The sequence below is a fragment of the Anabrus simplex genome, chromosome 4, assembly GCF_040414725.1.
Source record: "Anabrus simplex isolate iqAnaSimp1 chromosome 4, ASM4041472v1, whole genome shotgun sequence".
NCBI classification, from domain to species: domain Eukaryota; kingdom Metazoa; phylum Arthropoda; class Insecta; order Orthoptera; family Tettigoniidae; genus Anabrus; species Anabrus simplex.
Window position 1 is genome coordinate 191,302,670 of NC_090268.1, and position 17,514 is coordinate 191,320,183.

Here is a 17,514-nt window from a genome sequence, read left to right on the forward strand (position 1 = left end):
CTTACACTCTATAATTTGGCAAAAGTGCCCCAAGCAAACCTTTGTTTTGAAATTCAGTGTTGATATGGCGGTTGTGAATGCTGTAGGGAAGTTCAATATGGGTGCACTTGCCTGCAATATCACAAATAGTTTCAAATGACAAACTAAAAAATGGCATGCAAGCGATGCTTTAAAATTATGCATTTTTCTAAAATGTGCTATAAATCAGAAACTATTGTACCAAACTGTTCCAGATTTTAGTACAATCTTAATTTTGTCATCACAAATGAACTCACAAAATGTGGAGAATATCGGATGAAAATTACAAGACTTATAAAACTCAGTAAAGTCCCCCCTTAACCACGTAAATTACAGGATATTTATGTATTGAATATCCTAATAGTTTGAACTCTATTTTGTATGAGTATATTAGGGTTATAGTTTTGATCGGTTGGTTAACTATTGGTCCATGACACAAAATTACGAAGCTAATTATTGAAGATGTGTCGAATGAACTTAAAGTTCGGTTTGCAGCAGCAGAATTTTCTGCTTTGTAACGACGCATAGTTAAATGACTCCCGAGCGATCAATAATTTTAAATGTATTTATTTTTTCATTTTAGCAGTGGCTAAGTATTGAATATTCTAATAGTTTGAACTCTAATTTACATGATTATATTAGGGTTATAGTTTTTTTTTTGCTAGGGGCTTTACGTCGCACCGACACAGATAGGTCTTATGGCGACGATGGGATAGGAAAGGCCTAGGAGTTGGAAGGAAGCGGCCGTGGCCTTAATTAAGGTACAGCCCCAGCATTTGCCTGGTGTGAAAATGGGAAACCACGGAAAACCATTTTCAGGGCTGCCGATAGTGGGATTCGAACCTACTATCTCCCGGATGCAAGCTCACAGCCGCGCGCCTCTACGCGCACGGCCAACTCGCCCGGTAGGTTATAGTTTTGATCGGTGAATTAATTATTGGTCTTTGACACAAAATTAGGAAGCTACATTATTGATGATGTGTTGAATGAACTTCAGGTTCTATTTGCAGTAGCAGAATTTTCCGAACAAATTGTTTAATGGCTTTAAGAGTTCCACATTACAATTGTTTCGCTGACACTCAAGATCTAATCTTATCCTTCCGAATATGGCACAGTGAAACAGATGAAATCACAAAATAATTGCCTGCAATGATAATTTTAAAGCGTTCAGAGTAACGGTTGTACTTTCCATGACCGGAGCGAAGCTGAGTGAGAATGAATACGGCCACTAAGGTTTTGCACTGGCGTCGGCTATATATGTCGGAAAGAATATTTTTTTGCTAGTGGCTTTACTTCGCACCGATACAGATAGATCTTATGGCGACGATGGGATAGGAAAGGGCCAGGAGTTTGGAAGGAAGCGGCCTGGCCTTAATTTAGGTACAGCCCCAGCATTTGCCTGGTGTGAAAATAAATTTCTTGTGACAGATCCCTGCAGCCTGCGAGTCACGTAGTATCCGAGAACTACTGCTGTTGTGTTCAAACACTCCACAGATATCATGGTCCATAGCTCGGCTTAAAATACTGAGGAGCTAGATGACAGTTTATACTTGGCTGAAAACACTTCGCTGTTGTTTTCTTAGACAACGAATGCGCATCCCACTTTGTCAGATTCAGTGATATTAAGTTAATAAAAATATATCATCATCATCATCATCATCATCATCATCATCTGTTTACCCTCCAGGTTCGGTTTTTCCCTCGGACTTAGCGAGGGATCCCACCTCTACCGCCTCAAGGGCAGTGTCCTGGAGCTTCAGACTCTTGGTCGGGGGATACAACTGGGGAGTATGACCAGTACCTCGCCTAGGCGGCCTAACCTGCTATGCTGAACAGGGGCCTTGGGGAGGGATGGGAAGATTGGATGGGATAGGCAAGGAAGAGGGAAGGAAGCGGCCGTGGCCTTAAGTTAGGTACCATCCCGGCATTCGCCTGGAGGAGAAGTGGGAAACCACGAAAAACCCCTTCCAGGATGGCTGAGGTGGGAATCGAGCCTACCTCTACTCAGTTGACCTCCCGAGGCTGAGTGGACCCCGTTCCAGCCCTCGTACCACTTTTCAAATTTCGTGGCAGAGCCGGGAATCGAACCCGGGCCTCCGGGGGTGGCAGCTAATCACGCTAACCACTACACCACGGAGGCGGCACAATAAAAATATATAAGAAGAAATATATTATTATATTACAAAATCAAAGTAAGCTAAATAATTGATTTGGGGGACATACGATGAAGAAAGAAAGCGAACCTCTACAAATAAAACAAAATAAATTCAGTGTAAGAAAGTGAAAAGAAAGAGAAAATAAATAAAATACAGACGGAAGAATATAAGCCAATGCATAAACAGAGCACTAAAGAAAATAAAGTAACGACGATGTATGTTTTCTAAAGGGGCCTAACAACTAGGTCATCGACCCCTAATGGTACGAGGTGAACGAAATGAAAAATAAACTTCGAAATGTATCCACTGACTAGAATCTAAAATGAATGATGAAATAATGATCGTGAAACTAAAACAATCTGTGGATCCAATTCACAGTGCCTTAAGTACTGCGATGATACTTATCTAAAGGAGAGCAATGTCCAAGTCACCGGTCCCTCATTAGCAGAACCATGGTGTTCATCCTACAGTGGTACTAATCACAGGTAACATAAACTCATGGTATGTCACACACAATGGCACCACTCGTAGGTAACACAAACTCATGGTGTTTCACACATAAAGGTACTACTCACAAGCAACATAGACCCATGGTGGTACTTATCAAGGGCACCAGCCGAACGCGTGGTTTATCTCACATAGTGGTGCCAATCACAGGAACGTACACCCATGGCGTTTCTCAGAAAGTGGTACGCAGACTCATTCTGAACCCAATGGAAACGACCGGTGGAATGTACACGATGATACTTATCACAAAGAACGCCCAGACCAGTAGTGTTCCTCACATAGCAGTACTGTTCCTATGTAACGTATTCCGCACGTAATGGTACTAATCATAAGTAATATCATGGTTCTAATGTCATCATCCCTTGGTCGCCCCTTTTAGTCGGTTCTTACGACAGGCATGGGAAACCGTGGGCGTATTCTTCGTCTCCGTCCCCCACCCGCAGGGAGTAATAATGTAATGGAAAACAAATATGGCAATAAACATTGATCTATGCACATGTGCAAAAATATACGTTGGCTGAATGGTCAGCGTACCGGCCTTCGGTTCAGAGGGTCCCGGGTTCGATTCCCGGTCGGGTTGGGGATTTTAACCTTCATTGGTTAATTCCATTGGCCCGGGGGCTGGGTGTTTGTGCAGTCTGCAACATACCTGCAACTCACACACCACACATGACACTGTCCTCCACCACAATTACACGCAGTTACCTACACATGGCAGATGCCGCCCGCCCTCATCGGAGGGTCTGCCTTACAAGGGCTGCACTCGGCTAGAAATAGCTACACGGGATTAAAATTCTAAAAATATAAATATTATGTGCAATTAAAATTAAAAATAATAAGCTAATAATATCAATGACAAGGAACAACAGTGGTCTGCAATTGCACAGTAAAATGAATATGTTACTAGCTTACATAACCGAATCACACAACCTATTATACGTCACCAATAGCGCGAAACGATCAGCGTTAATCAGCAGGTAATCTCTGCATCCAGTCTTAAATTTTGATGTAGGATTAGAGTTCCTGTGAATTATAAAGTCGTGATCCAACCACAACGAAGGATGCATTGAGGAGTGATTGACGATATCACTAGATTATTGATTTAAGGGGAAGCATTTCTTGGCAACCATTCTCTCTTAACTGATGAACAGTTTGTTTGAACAGTAGTGAAAGAAAGTGAAATACTCCCACGGAGTCACAAACCTAAATCTGTCAGAGTCGGAAAACAACAAGTGAGCTCGGATATGTTAAATGTAAGTGAGGAACCTGAGAACAGTTAAGTGGAAGCAATGTTGCGCTCAGCTACGGGCACTGTGGTCGCTAACCCACGCTGCCAAGTTGACAGCCCCTGGTATACCTTTCATTCGCCTCTTACGACAGGCAGGGGATAACGAGGATGTTATTCGGTCACCCGCACCCACAGGGGGTTGTGAAGAAAGGTTGCTACTTTTGCTATTTGCTTTACGTCGCACTGACACAGATAGGTCTTATGGCGACTATGGGACAGGAAAGGCCTAGGAATTGGAAGGAAGCGGCCGTGGCCTTAATTAAGGTGTGAAAATGGGAAACCACGGAAAACCATCTTCAGGGCTGCCGACAGTGGGGCTCGAACCCTGTGAAGAAAGGGAAGCCGCGGAAAATCTCTCGAATGCAAACTTATTACTGCATACTCGTAACACGTAGCTGACTCGATATGTAATCAAACACTGGTTCCGTTCTTTCAGTGAAGTCCGTTAAGACGGCGTCACATTCATTATCATAATTATTAAGATACAATATACTTTCAATTAAGCTCGGAAAGACAACTTTGACATTTACAGTAATTCAACTCCTCTTACGAAATTATTGTTATTAATTTCTATTCGTTATGCCCAACTAACTTATTTGCTCTTTTTTGTTTGGTTTTCCTCCTCTTCCCAGTGTCTCCTCATCCTCTCGCTGTGTTCCTTTATACGTTGTTCAGTCCATCCTGTATTCAGTCAGGTGGGTTTTACAGAAAATTTCTGTTCATGAATTAAGATTCTGAGTTTTATTCAGACTTGAATGGTTTCTTTATTAATGTCAATTTCATGGGACTTGCGGGGTGGGGGGGGGGGGGGAGATTGGAAGGAAGAGGGAAGATTGGAAGGAATAGGGAAGGAAGCGGCCGTGGCCTTAAGTTAGGTACCATCCCGGCATTTGCCTGGAGGGGAAGTGGGAAAACACAGAAAACCACTTCCAGGATGGCTAAGCTGGGAATTGAACCCACCTCTACTCAGTTGACCTCCGAGCCTCAGTGGATCCCGTTCCAGCCCTCGTACCACTTTTCAAATTTCGCGGCAGAGCCAAGAATCGAACCCGGACCTCCGGGGGTGGCAGCTAGTCACACTAACCACTACACCACACAGGCTCACTGATTTCTTTCAGCCAATTGTTTTGATTTTTCATTGATATGACTAAGTGAAAAATTTTCTTTGTGGGCTTGTTATTATCCATTCTATAAAAATGTAATCACCTTATCCTGATTGTATATGTGTTTTTTCGGTAATTTGACATGTTCGTATCTGTTTGCAGCTGTTCGGAACATCCTCTCTACGGGGTGAACTCCCATCCAGTGCTTGGTATTCGGAGTGTTGAGCGCTCGCCTTCTGGCACCAATTTGGCAGGTTCGATCCTGGCTCACACCGGTGGTATTTTTCATCCAAATCCCATTTTCGCATTTCGGTCCAAGATTTTCCTGTGGATTTTTCTTTCTTGTTTTTCGATCATCTTTATTATTATTATTATTATTATTATTATTATTATTATTATTATTATTATTATTATATCCTGGGATGACAAAGTTTTAACTAATTAAGTCCTGTTAATAGCTAATTCACAATATGAACTTAGAAGAAGAGTAAAATGTAGGGAAATGTCGTATGTCGGTCACTTCGCGGAACAGGAAAAACGGCAGTTGCTGCATATCATACTTCTGGGTCGAATGGATAGTTAACGTCGACCAGAAAGCAGAAGAATATCGTGGGCGAACAATACCAAGGACTAATAATAATAATAATTTTATTGGCTTTACGTCCCACTAACTACTTTTAAGGTTTTCGGAGACGCCGAGGTGCCGACATTTAGTCCCGCAGGAGTTCTTTTAAGTGCCACTATATCTACTGAACCAGGCTGACATATTTGAGCACTTTCAAATGCCACCGGACTGAGCCAGGATTGAACCTGCCCAAGTTGTGTCAGAAGGCCAGCGCCTCAAACACACTGAATACCAAGCACTGGATATGAATTCAAACCGTAGTGAGGATTTTTAGAACAGCTGCAAACAGATACGAACATGTCAAATTGGTAGACACCCAGTGAGTGGGGGACGCAGATGAAGGATACGCACACGGTATCCCCTGCTTGTCGTAAGAGGCGACTAAAATGGGTCCCAGAGTTTCTCAACTTGGGAGCGTAGGTTGGCGACCACGGGGCTCATAGCTGAGATCCGGCATTGCTTCCACTTACTTCTGCCAGGCTCCTCACTTTCATCCATCCTGTCCGATCTCCCTCGGTCAACTGTTGTTCTTTTCTGACCCCTGTGATATTAGAGCATTCGAGGCCCAGGGGTTCTTTCATTTTCACGCACATCGAGGACCTTGCTTTTCTTGTCCGGTACTTCAGTTTTGGAATTGTCGTATCCCTTCCTTTCCCTCTATCTCTCGCTCTCTCTCTCTCTCTCTCTATGTCTCTCTGACCCCTTGTGTGTGGGGGACGCAGATAAAAATACACCTGCGTTATCCCCTGTCTGTCGTAAGAGGCGACTAAAAGGGGCGACCAATGGACGATTGAATTAGAACCATGAGACTACCTGTGATAAGTACCATCACGCGAGGAACACGATGGGTCACCTTTACTTGCGAGTAGTACCACTAGGTTAGGTACACAATAGGTTCGTGATTAGTAGCAACAGACGGTGAATCAGTATATGTTTACAGTACCTGCGATTAGTATCACTATATGCGGACACCACGGGCTTACGTTGCGTGTGATTAGTACCATTATGTGAGAAACACCACGAGTCCGAGCGTTGCCTGTGGTTAGTACCACTATATGAGCTACACCGTGGGTCTGCGTTGCCTGTGATTAGTACCCGCTGTGTGAGGAACACCACGGGATAGTTCGCATGCCTCTTATTAGTGCATCTAAGTGAGGATCACCATGGGTTTTTATTGCCTGAGAGTGTCGCCATTATGTGAGAGACTTGTGCTACCTGTGCGACGTACATTAATTGTGAGTAGTACCATAAAGTGCACCTATTTATACAACAAGCATCATCGATTCGTAATAATTTTGAAGCAGCTCCTTGGTCAATATATACTGTAGTTTCAAGGTAGTTTCTGGGAAGGTGGGGCATTGCGGGTGGGATACATTGATTGTTTTACGTTCGTAATCATTCTTCATCGTCGTCTTTTTGATTTCTAGTCAGTGGATTGATTTTGGAATTATTTTTAACTTTCAGGAGTGTGATTTGGACCCGCTGATTATTTTAAATGCATATTTATCCATTCTACATCATCACGTTTTGAATTGTAGTCAGTGGATGAATTTTGTACTCTTAAATTGTCATTTCATTTCCTACCATGACGGGTAGATCGCTTTAAACAAACATCGTCATCAAAATGATAGCCAATATAAAGCTGTCGTGATACGGTACACAGAAGAGGAAGAGCAAGAAGAATTAATTACAATGAAACGAAGTTCGTGTTATTATTTACTTATGTGCTTAATGCCGTACAAGCAACCCTGGGATTTACCCATAGCGAAATTAAGGCCACTAAAAATGTTCAGTACTTTTGACGGCTGGATTCGAACGCCCCATCTGTCGAATGCAAACATAGGTAGTGTTTAGCCAAATCACTGGGTAAGTTCTTCATCTATTGGTGGAACAAAATTACAATGGTTTATTAGGGCAGGCTGTAATCTAGTTATACAATCGATTTGTTTTCAATAAGGTACACAATGGTAGTGCTGGGCCGATAAAACCGAGGGTCTACGTGCCTACTGCAGCTTGCTCTATTCATTAACCACTTACTGCTATTACTTCAAGTCTCCTTCTTTCTTTTATCGGTGTGGTGGTGAAATGGTGTTTTGTAACCGAGCTCGCCAGACAGCTCGAGAAAATGACCCAGAGAAATGTGCTGCCTACCGGCCAACTGCGTGCGCTGGACGTCGCCTACAAAAACTTGTGCGGTCAGAAAAGAGATATTCGCAATAACCACGATTATTTGCTAACCGATATCATTCCTTCGCTTGCTACAAGGACTAAAAGTGTGTCGCCTGTAGCTCAGCAAAGACGTTTTGTTGTTGCAGGTACTTAAGGAATGTTCTTAACTTAACGACCTAGGTTCGAAACCAACGGATTCTGGATGGAATTTTTAAATTTCTTGTTCCGTAACCTCTCTATTCGACTCCGTGCCGGATAGGGTAATGAACTCGTGACGACCACCTCTGCTTGTACTTGCAACATTCTTCTATGAACACTCTGGACCAGTTCATCCCTCTACTCTCCAGTGCTTCCTCTCCTTTGGCTATCCACTACTTAGTTCCAACCCCTCAGATGTTCAACTCCAGTCTTCCTCCACTCACCTTCCATCCAATCATTGCTCTAGAAATAAAACCAAACCCCATAGCGTGACAGCACGCAAAAGGCCATGGCCTACCAAGCGACCGCTGCTCAACGCAAACGCCTGCAGATTACGAGGTGTCGTTGGTCAGTACGACGAATACTCTCGGCCGTTGTTCTTGGGTTTGAAGACCGGGACCGCTATCTCACGGCCAGATATCTCTTAAATTGTTATCACGTAGGCTATTTAATTGTTGTACTAAGAATGTAAATGAGAGGGCGTATGTCTCTGGCAAGACCGTGACTTCATCATCCGTTTTATGAGGGAAAGTGGGATGCTATATCGTATATAAACGTAGTATTACCTACTAGTCTTTAATAATATTGTTTCCTACGTTTTATGCTATTGACTCTGTTTTAGTCTGTGTTTGTATATTTTAATGTGTTTTGTTAATATTAATTTGAATAATATATATTACTGCCTTCCAACGCAATGCCTTATTCGACTGTAATCTATATTTTTATAATTTTATCACAAAATAAGGCATTGCGAATAAGATCCACTGATTATTTTAAACTAATAGCCATTTTTCAATATAGTTTGTTTTAAATTCTAGTCAGAGGATACATTTTAAAATTTTAATTAACATGTAATTTCGACTCACCGCGTACCATTAGTGCCGATGACCTACAGTCCATGTTAGGCCTCTTTAAACAACTATCATCATCATCATCATCATCTGGTAAGACCCCCAATTCAGGGAATGGGACCCTCACCAGGATTACTTGACACGAGAACTGGAAAATATCCAAAGGTAAGTAGCACGAATTGTTCTGGGTGAATTTCGGCAAAAGACTATTGTTACAAAAACGTTGCAAACTTTTAACTGGGAAAACTTGGGAGTAAGGAGATGAGCTGGACGACTAGGCGATATGTTCCGAGCTGTCAGTGGAGAGATAGCGTGGAATGACATTAGTAGTCGAATGAGGTTGAGTAGAATTTTTACAGTAGGGAAGATCATAACGAACGTAAAGTTGGAATTCAAGAGGATAAATCTGGGCAAATATTAATTTATAGGAAGAGGTTTGTTTGTTGTTTAAAGGGGCCTAACATCGAGGTCATCGGCCCTATAGGAAGAGGAATAAGGGATTGGAATACATTATCAAGGGAAATGTTTGATACATTTCCAGGTTCTTTGAAAACGTTTAAGTATAGCCTAGGTAAACAATTTGTAGGGAATCTACTACATGGGCGACAATCCTAAATGAAAATCATTGATGGCTGATTGATTGATTGATTGATTGATTGATTGATTGACTGATTGATTGATTGATTTGTTGATTGATTGATTGATTGATTGATTGATTGATTGATTGATTGATTGATTGATTGATTGATTGATTGATTGATTGATTGATTGTTGATTGCTTGCTTGCTTGCTTGCTTGCTTGCTTGATAGATAGATAGATAGATAGATAGATAGATAGATAGATAGATAGATAGATAGATAGATAGATAGATAGATAGATAGATTGATTGATTGATTGGAAATTGGCCGTCGCAGAAGGTAACTTTCTTTAAAATCCTCTTGTCTGAGAGAGTATGAACATACTGTGCAGGAGTCCGGTTCCAGTGTGAATGCTTAGCGTGCTGGCCTTTGGTTAAAAGTGTCCCGGGTTCGATTCCTGGCAGCGTCAGGAATTTTGACCAACATTGGTTAATTGCGCTGGCACTGGGTCTGGGTGTATGTGTCGTCTTTATCATCATTTCATCCATATCACGTTGCGCAGGTCGTCTACGTGTGTAAAATCGAGAGACCTACACCTGGCGAGCCGAACATGTCCAGTGACACTCCCGGCACGAAACGCCATAGGCCATTACATTTACTGTGCAGATGGTAGGATTCCAAGTATCTCCTCTTCGGCCACTGGCAATGCACAGTTGATCAATATCCTGGCTATTCAAGAATGTACAAAATTAGAGATTTCTTTACCGGCCACATTTTGTGTGGTTCACTCCAGCAACATAGTCATTAAAACTGAGGGGCTTTTCCTCTTGGTAAAACTTACAAAATTAACTTTCATCCTGTTTATCAACATGTCAATGTCTGCTGTACATCTCACAATTTCGACAACCTCGTGTTGCTGTTGCTAACATTCATGCACTGTACTGGAGATGGACGAAAAAGAACGCGAACAGTGCTTTTGGAACTGTTCCGGACTCAAAACTGCTCTTAAAGTGAACAGTACGCCGCAACATCCTGTTTCTGAATAATAGTTTTCCGTACCGTCAGTTCACCAGCGGGATTGGTCTAACAACGCCACGGTCGATGTGTTTGAGAATCTCGCAAACACCGGTGTTTGGCTGACTGTTCCGACTATGGGAGAACGTAAGTGCTAGTTTAGTTCTCTGCACTGTTTTCGGTGTTATTTCAAACTAGATTAGTCACTGGCTGCAATGAACAGCAGTGGACACTAAACGACCAGAGAAGTGAAACCGCAAAATATAAATACGTAAGAGGCGTGTATCTTTGTTAGCAATTCGGCAGATAGCGAATTCACAGTAAGTATCCGTGAAATGACACTGATTAATTATTCATCTTTGTTCCTTTCAATTCTAATTGCTCTTAATCACGTCCATCGTCAACTACCATTATTTTCTACAGCGGTTCACAGCAATTTGTAAATTACTGGTGTTAGAAGATACCCTAACAATAATATTTGAACTGCATAAATACCGTCAGATGTGTACAGGTAACTACTTTTTTAAAAAAAATTAATTTCGTGTGGCTATTTCTAGCCGAGTGCAGCCCTTGTAAGGCAGACCCTCCGATGAGGGTGGGCGGCATCTGCCATGTTTAGGTAACTGCGTGTTATTGTGGTGGAGGGTAGTGTTATGTGTGGTGTGTGAGTTGCAGGGATGTTGGGGACAGCACAAACACCCAGGCCCCGGGCCATTGGAATTAACCAATGACGGTTAAAATCCTCGACCCGGCCGGGAATCGAACCCGGGACCCTCTGAACCGAAGGCCAGTGCGCTGACCATTCAGCCAACGAGTCGGACAGGTAAGTACGTGAAAGACGCTACTCGTAGTCCCCAGATTAAGCTTCGCCTAACAAGTCTTTTTGTCATCACTTCATCAGCTAACCATTCACTCTCCATTCCTGCGATCCTATTCATACTGCTCCTAGTACCATCTCGATAAAGATAGGTACTAATTAACTCTTTTAGGCTCTCAACTACCCCAAAGCGCATCTAATTAAAACAAAACATGTAACTCACAATGAGGAAACATTTTCTAATTTTTCCTGCTAAGCCGATGACCGTTATTTTGGAACTGTTATTTGGAACATAGTATCTTTCCGGAACAAGAACAACGGAAACTCTTTCACAAAAAGAACAACTTCGCATATCTCTACACTGTACACAGAATAACATCATCCGCAAAAAACCCCTTCTGTGATTCCAGTTCTTTACTCATCATTTACATACAGGCTATTTTTATTATAAATTCTTCCCCCACTTAGAGGTGATGGAAGGTAAAGAATACACAATAGAGTGAATATTGATTTAAAAGGAAATACTTTGTAAAGGATTCGAAATATTAAGAAACAATTGCGAAGTTGGATGTAAAAGTGTAAATAATTCTAAAAAAAACCATGTCCGCCTCTCTGGTGTAGTGGTTAGTGTGATTAGCTGCCACCCCCGGAGGTCCGGATTCGATTGCCGGCTTTGTCACAAAATGTGAAACGTGGTGCGGGGTTCACTCAGCCTCGGGAGGTCAGCTGTGTAGAGGGGTTGTGGGTCGATTCCCACATTAGCCATCCTCAAAATGGTTTTCCGTGGTCTTCGACTTCTCCAGACAAATGCATGGATGGTACATAATTTAAGAGCACGGCAGCTTCTTTCCCTCTTCCTTGCCCGCCCTTTTCAATCTTCCCATCCACCATCCCCCACAAAGCCCCTGTTCAGCATAGCAGGTGACGCCACCTGGCCGAGGTATTGGTCCTCTATCCCACCCGACCAAATGTATCACGCTCCAGGGCACTGCCCTTGAGGCGGCACATTTGGGATCCCTCGCTGAGTCCGGGGGGGGGGGGCGGTGGAGAAACCATAAATAGTTTCTTATTTCCAGGTTTAGCTTTTACACCAGCCTCAGCGAGGGATAACACCTATACCACCTCAAGGGCGGTGTTCTGGAGTCCGAGACATTTGGTCAGGGATAAAACTGGGCAGGAGGACCAGGACCTTGCCCAAGTGGCCTCACCTGCTATGCTGAACAAGGCCTTGTGTGGGAAGATTAGAAGGGATAGGCAAGGAAGAGAGAAGGAAGCAGTCATCGCCTTAAGTTAGGTTCCTTCCCGGCATTTGCCTGGTGAAGAAGTGGGAAACCACGCAAAAAACACTTCAAAGATAGCTGAGGTGGGAATCGAACCCCCTCCACTCAGTTGACTTCCAGAGGTAGAGTGGATCCCGTTCCAGCCCTCGTACCACTTTTCAAATTTCGTGGCAGAGGGGGCAATCGAACCCACGCCTACGAGCGTGGCGGCTAATCACACTAACCACTACACCATAGAGGCGGATCAAGTTTTGGTTAGTCCAACAAAACGATCATTTACATATCGCATAGACGAAATGCAAATTATAATCACAGAGATTTAGTCTTTACGCCGTTTGTCCGAGTCCTTGGCTAAATGGTCAGCATTGGGGCGTCCGGTTCAAAGGGTCTCAGGTCCGATTCCCGGCCAAGTCCGTGATTTTAATCACGTCTGATTGTTCTGGCTCTGGGGATGGGTGTTTGTGTTTGCCCGTACATTGTCGTCTTCATATTCAGACAAGGCACTACACTACCAACCACCGGAGGAACACGCGATATTGAATATATCCCGCCACATCGGGCTGGCGTCAGGAAGGGCGTCCGCTCGTAAAACAGGGCCACATCCACATATGCGCGCCGACCTCACAGGTGTGGGAAAAACGGTCGTAAAACAGAAGTAGAAGAATAAGAAGAAGAAATGTTTGCCTCATTCACAGTCTTACCGGGCTAACTCTGTTACTCCACAGTTCTCCCATTTCTTCTTTCTTCGAGTTTTTATTTATTTTAATTGGTTTACTATCAAAGAGTGTTTATGTAATGACAGTTTTGGTGAACATTCTGCTACCTCTCGAAGTTCTAAGTACAGCTGCCGTGAGAGCTGCTAAACCAGTCTGAGCTCCACATTAATATGCAGCTTCGGTCTTCATTAGCAGTCTGAATCACTTTCGTAACTGTTCCTTTCTTTCTTTTTTCAGGTTCTGCCCGTCGTTTGTCCACGAGCCAGCGGTAATTGGCAGGTGAACATCCTTCTTCAAGTACTGATCCCAAGAGTTGTCGTCTCAACTCAGGAAAGCAACTGTAATTCCATTTTTAGAAAATTCTATTCAGCCAGATTTTTAGCCAAGTGAAGAACCAACTAGTGCCGAATACAGGAACATGGTCACTGACGAGGGGAGTTAATCATTAGGGAAGTGTTTGTGTTCGAATGCTCTGAACTACATTAACATTGGCAGGAAAGATCAAATACGGTCGTTTCACATTGCCCGCGTTGCCTTACAAGTTTGCAGCCGGTGATATTAGTTCTCACCAGAGACATTTGGTTATGCCCCATTGGGAGTTGGAGTGGCAGGCCATTTCTCTGCCAAATCAGCTGCGAACTATTGAAGGAACTACGAAGGTATGGAAGACTTCCCTTCGGGCTTCTAGGAGGGAAGAAGTGGTATTATGTCGTTTTCGGATCGGCCACGGTATAGTGACGACCTCGTACTTACTGAAGGGCGAAGTCTCCCCGGTGTGTACCCGTGGCGGTCACCTTACCGTGGTACACATCATTACTGAACGTTCCGACCTGGCCGATCTGCGCTATTTAGCAGACCATGTCATCCGTTTTATAAGGGATAATGGCCTGTTTTATCGTTTTTAAAAGTGAATTTTCTATTTGTTTTACTTTTTATTTTATTGCTAACTGCGTTGTTAATCTATTTTTGTGAGTTTTTGAACTTGTAATTTGAATGAAATACATAAATCCCCTTCAAAGGCAATGCCTTATTCCATTTTAATCCCTTTAAACCATTTTGTAAGATAATAAAACACTGTGAATTAGACTGATTATTTTAAATTCATGATTATTTTCTTCGTTTCTTAAATTCTAGTCAGTGGGTAATTTTCATTACTATTACATTTCGTTTCATCTCGTTTCATTAGGGGCCGATGACACAATAATTTTGTTTTACTTTTAGTTCATTTCGAAATGCTTTGTTGAATTAATTGTTTTACTTTTAATTTGTTTGTCACTTAATTTGTTCAGAGAGTAGTACTACCTCTTAAAACCAAAATCACCACCACCAGCACCACCTAGATGTTCGACCCTTTTAAGCAAATTTAAACAATTGGCTTTACGTCGCGTCGACACCGGTAGGTCCTATGACAACGATGGGAGATGAAAGGGCTAGTGCTTACACTGTCCTCCAAACAATTCTTATTAATATAAAACTAGCTGTAGTGCCCGTCGTTGATGGGGCAATTGTGTAGCATGTGCACAGTTACGTAACTCCCCAGTTAATTTCCGTCAATATTCAAGCAGGCTGTTTTACTCAGGACGCAACAGTAATCCAATCTATCTGAGGTGAGTGGCAGCAGCCACGAACCTACTACGCTGGCGTAGCAGGGGGAGAGGTGATACTCCCACGTGGCGCGTCCCAGGTGGCGGATAGGGGGGTCCTAACCGGCTTGCCGGCGGACTTGAGGGAAATAAAATACCTCTCGTGGACCAAACACACAACCACCTGTGGAAGGGGGACGCAGACGAAGAATTCACCCACGGTCGCCCCTGCCTTTCGTAAGAGGCCACTGAAAGGCGCGACCAAGGGATGATCAAACTAGAACAAACTACTTGTGATTAGTACCACCACGCGGGAAACACCACGGGTTGCTTTTACTTGCTCGTAGTACCACTACGTTAGGTACCAAATAGGTTTGTGATTAGTAGCAACAGAGCACGTTGGCGGCTTCTACAGTACCTGTGATTCGTACCCCTATATGTGCAACACCATGGAATTAGCGACACCATGGTTATGCCTTGCCTATGCTTAGTACCTTCTATGTGAGGAACACCACGGTATAGTGCGGGTCCCTGTGGTTTGTACCCTTGTGTGATGAACGCCATAGGTTTGCGTTGCGAGTATAGGTTTGCGTTACCAGTAAATAGCGCCGCAGTGTGCGAAACACCATAGGTCTGTGTTACATGTGCGAATTTCATTGCCTGTAAGTAGTAACATAATGCGAGTGTACGCACCCCCTGCGGGTGGGGCACACACATGCAGAATACACCCGCGGTATCCCCTGCCTGTCGTAAGAGGCGACAAAAAGGGGCGACCTTGGCGCGGACATGGATTGCGGTTTGGTATCATGTGATGGACTTCCTGTGGATGGGAGAGGCTGAATACATCCATAGGTAATCCCTGCCTGTCGTAGAAGGCGACTTAAAGGGTCATGTGGCCATGGTCCCCTCTTTATTTTTTATTATTTTTCCGAGGGTCAGATGTAGACCATTCAAAATTTGATGTGCGTGGTGCCCGGCGATGGAGCTCCTATGTGTGCGACTACGCTCGAAAGCCCGTGCCAGCAACCACCCAGGACGCGGCGGGTGGGAGTGTCATGTACCCGGGCAGTGGTATCCGCCTGACAACGCAGGTCCCCGCACAGCCGAATGCCAGAAGGACATATTATTATTAATTATTTTTATTTATTTTTCCTATTGTTAGTGCTCTGTACACGCTATGGGGTACATGCTATTGCGGGTGACTGGAGGAAGGGAGTCCTAGTGCTCATTGCCTCAGTCATCCCGTATTAGGCATCGTTCAACATCGGACCCCGGGCAATACCTGCTACGACCAGGTGGGTATTGCCTTGGCTGCTTGGTTCGGCTACAGAGACCCCTGATCGGAGTGGGTGGCATTCGGGGAGGATGCTATCGGGCATGGCTTCCAAACGAAGTCGGCTCTCTCAAGGTGGTCGCCCACCTAAGTCTTTAACTTTTGCTTCCCTGAGAGGTTCAACTCCCTGGGAACATGCGCAGCGTGAAGGAATGGGATCCAGCTTCCCTAGGTTTCTGGTCGCTACCAGAACCGATGGGCAGGATTTTAAGCTGGTGAAGTCGATCCTGTTTAGTAGACACATCGAAGGCGTCTATGGCGAACTGGAAGAACTTAAGAAAATGCGCAACGGTAGTTTGCTTCTAAAGACTCGTACAGCACTGCAAGCTGATCAGTTGCTTAAGTGCGAGCACTTTGGCGAAATCCCCGTCAAAGTGGAGGAGCATAAGTCCTTGAACCTGGTTCGCGGAGTCATCTTTCACCGCGACCTTATTTTGAACACTGACGACGAGTTGATGGAAGACATGAAGAACCGTGGCGTGACACACGTCCGGCGCATTACGCGCAAGGTCAACGGTGAAGACGTTGCCACTGGTGACTTCATTGTCTCTTTCAAGTTGTCAGTGTTACCAGAGAAAGTCAAGGTAACAACTTATCGTTGCGATGTGAGGCCGTACATCCCGCCTCCTATGCGATGCTATCAATGTCAACGATTCGGACATATGGTATCTCGCTGTTCGAATCAGGCAGTATGTGGTACATGTGGACGAGTAGCTCACGGCGCGGAGGAGTGCACAACTCCATACAAGTGCACTAACTGCTCCGGTTTTCATTCTCCTCGGGATCGGAATTGTCCGACATACCTGAGTGAGAAGAAGATCCAGGAGATCAAGACCCTGGATGGTCTTTCCTACCAGGAAGCGCGCCGTAAGTTTAATTCTACGAATACACCTGCCCGTACACTCGACTATAGGTTGATAGCTCAGAGTCTTCCCGGTTCGTCATTCACAATCTCGACACCTGTCCAGACCGCTGCGCCCAAGGCGACTGTTGCTGCTCCCAGCAACGTCGCAAATAGTCAAAGCTCGAAGGGGGGGACCACCCCACCTTCGACCAACCAGAAGTCTGTGCCGGCTGGCAGTTCCCAGCCGGCACAGCAAGGGGGGAAGACTAAGTCTCCCCCCCTAGGAGGTCGACGAAAGTCGTGCCCCAGCCGGCGGAGGCGGCATCGTCGACCAGGGTTGGGAAACCATCTCCCAACCCGTCTAAACTAGAAAAGAAAAAGGGGAAGAAGAGCGCCCGTCCTGAGCGCTCTCGGACTTCCCCTGCGAAGGAGA

At 44.2% G+C, this 17,514-nt stretch overlaps 1 long non-coding RNA gene across 1 annotated transcript in view; it reads left to right on the forward strand.

Annotated features, from left to right (window-relative positions):
- LOC136872560 (uncharacterized) overlaps positions 1-14,321 on the forward strand; it is a 45,411-nt gene extending 31,090 nt beyond the window's left edge. Inside the window, exon 3 of the long non-coding RNA XR_010859953.2 lies at positions 13,559-14,321. This is a non-coding gene — a long non-coding RNA (uncharacterized lncRNA). The remainder of the gene's footprint in view (positions 1-13,558) is intronic.
- Positions 14,322-17,514: the final 3,193 nt, after the last annotated feature.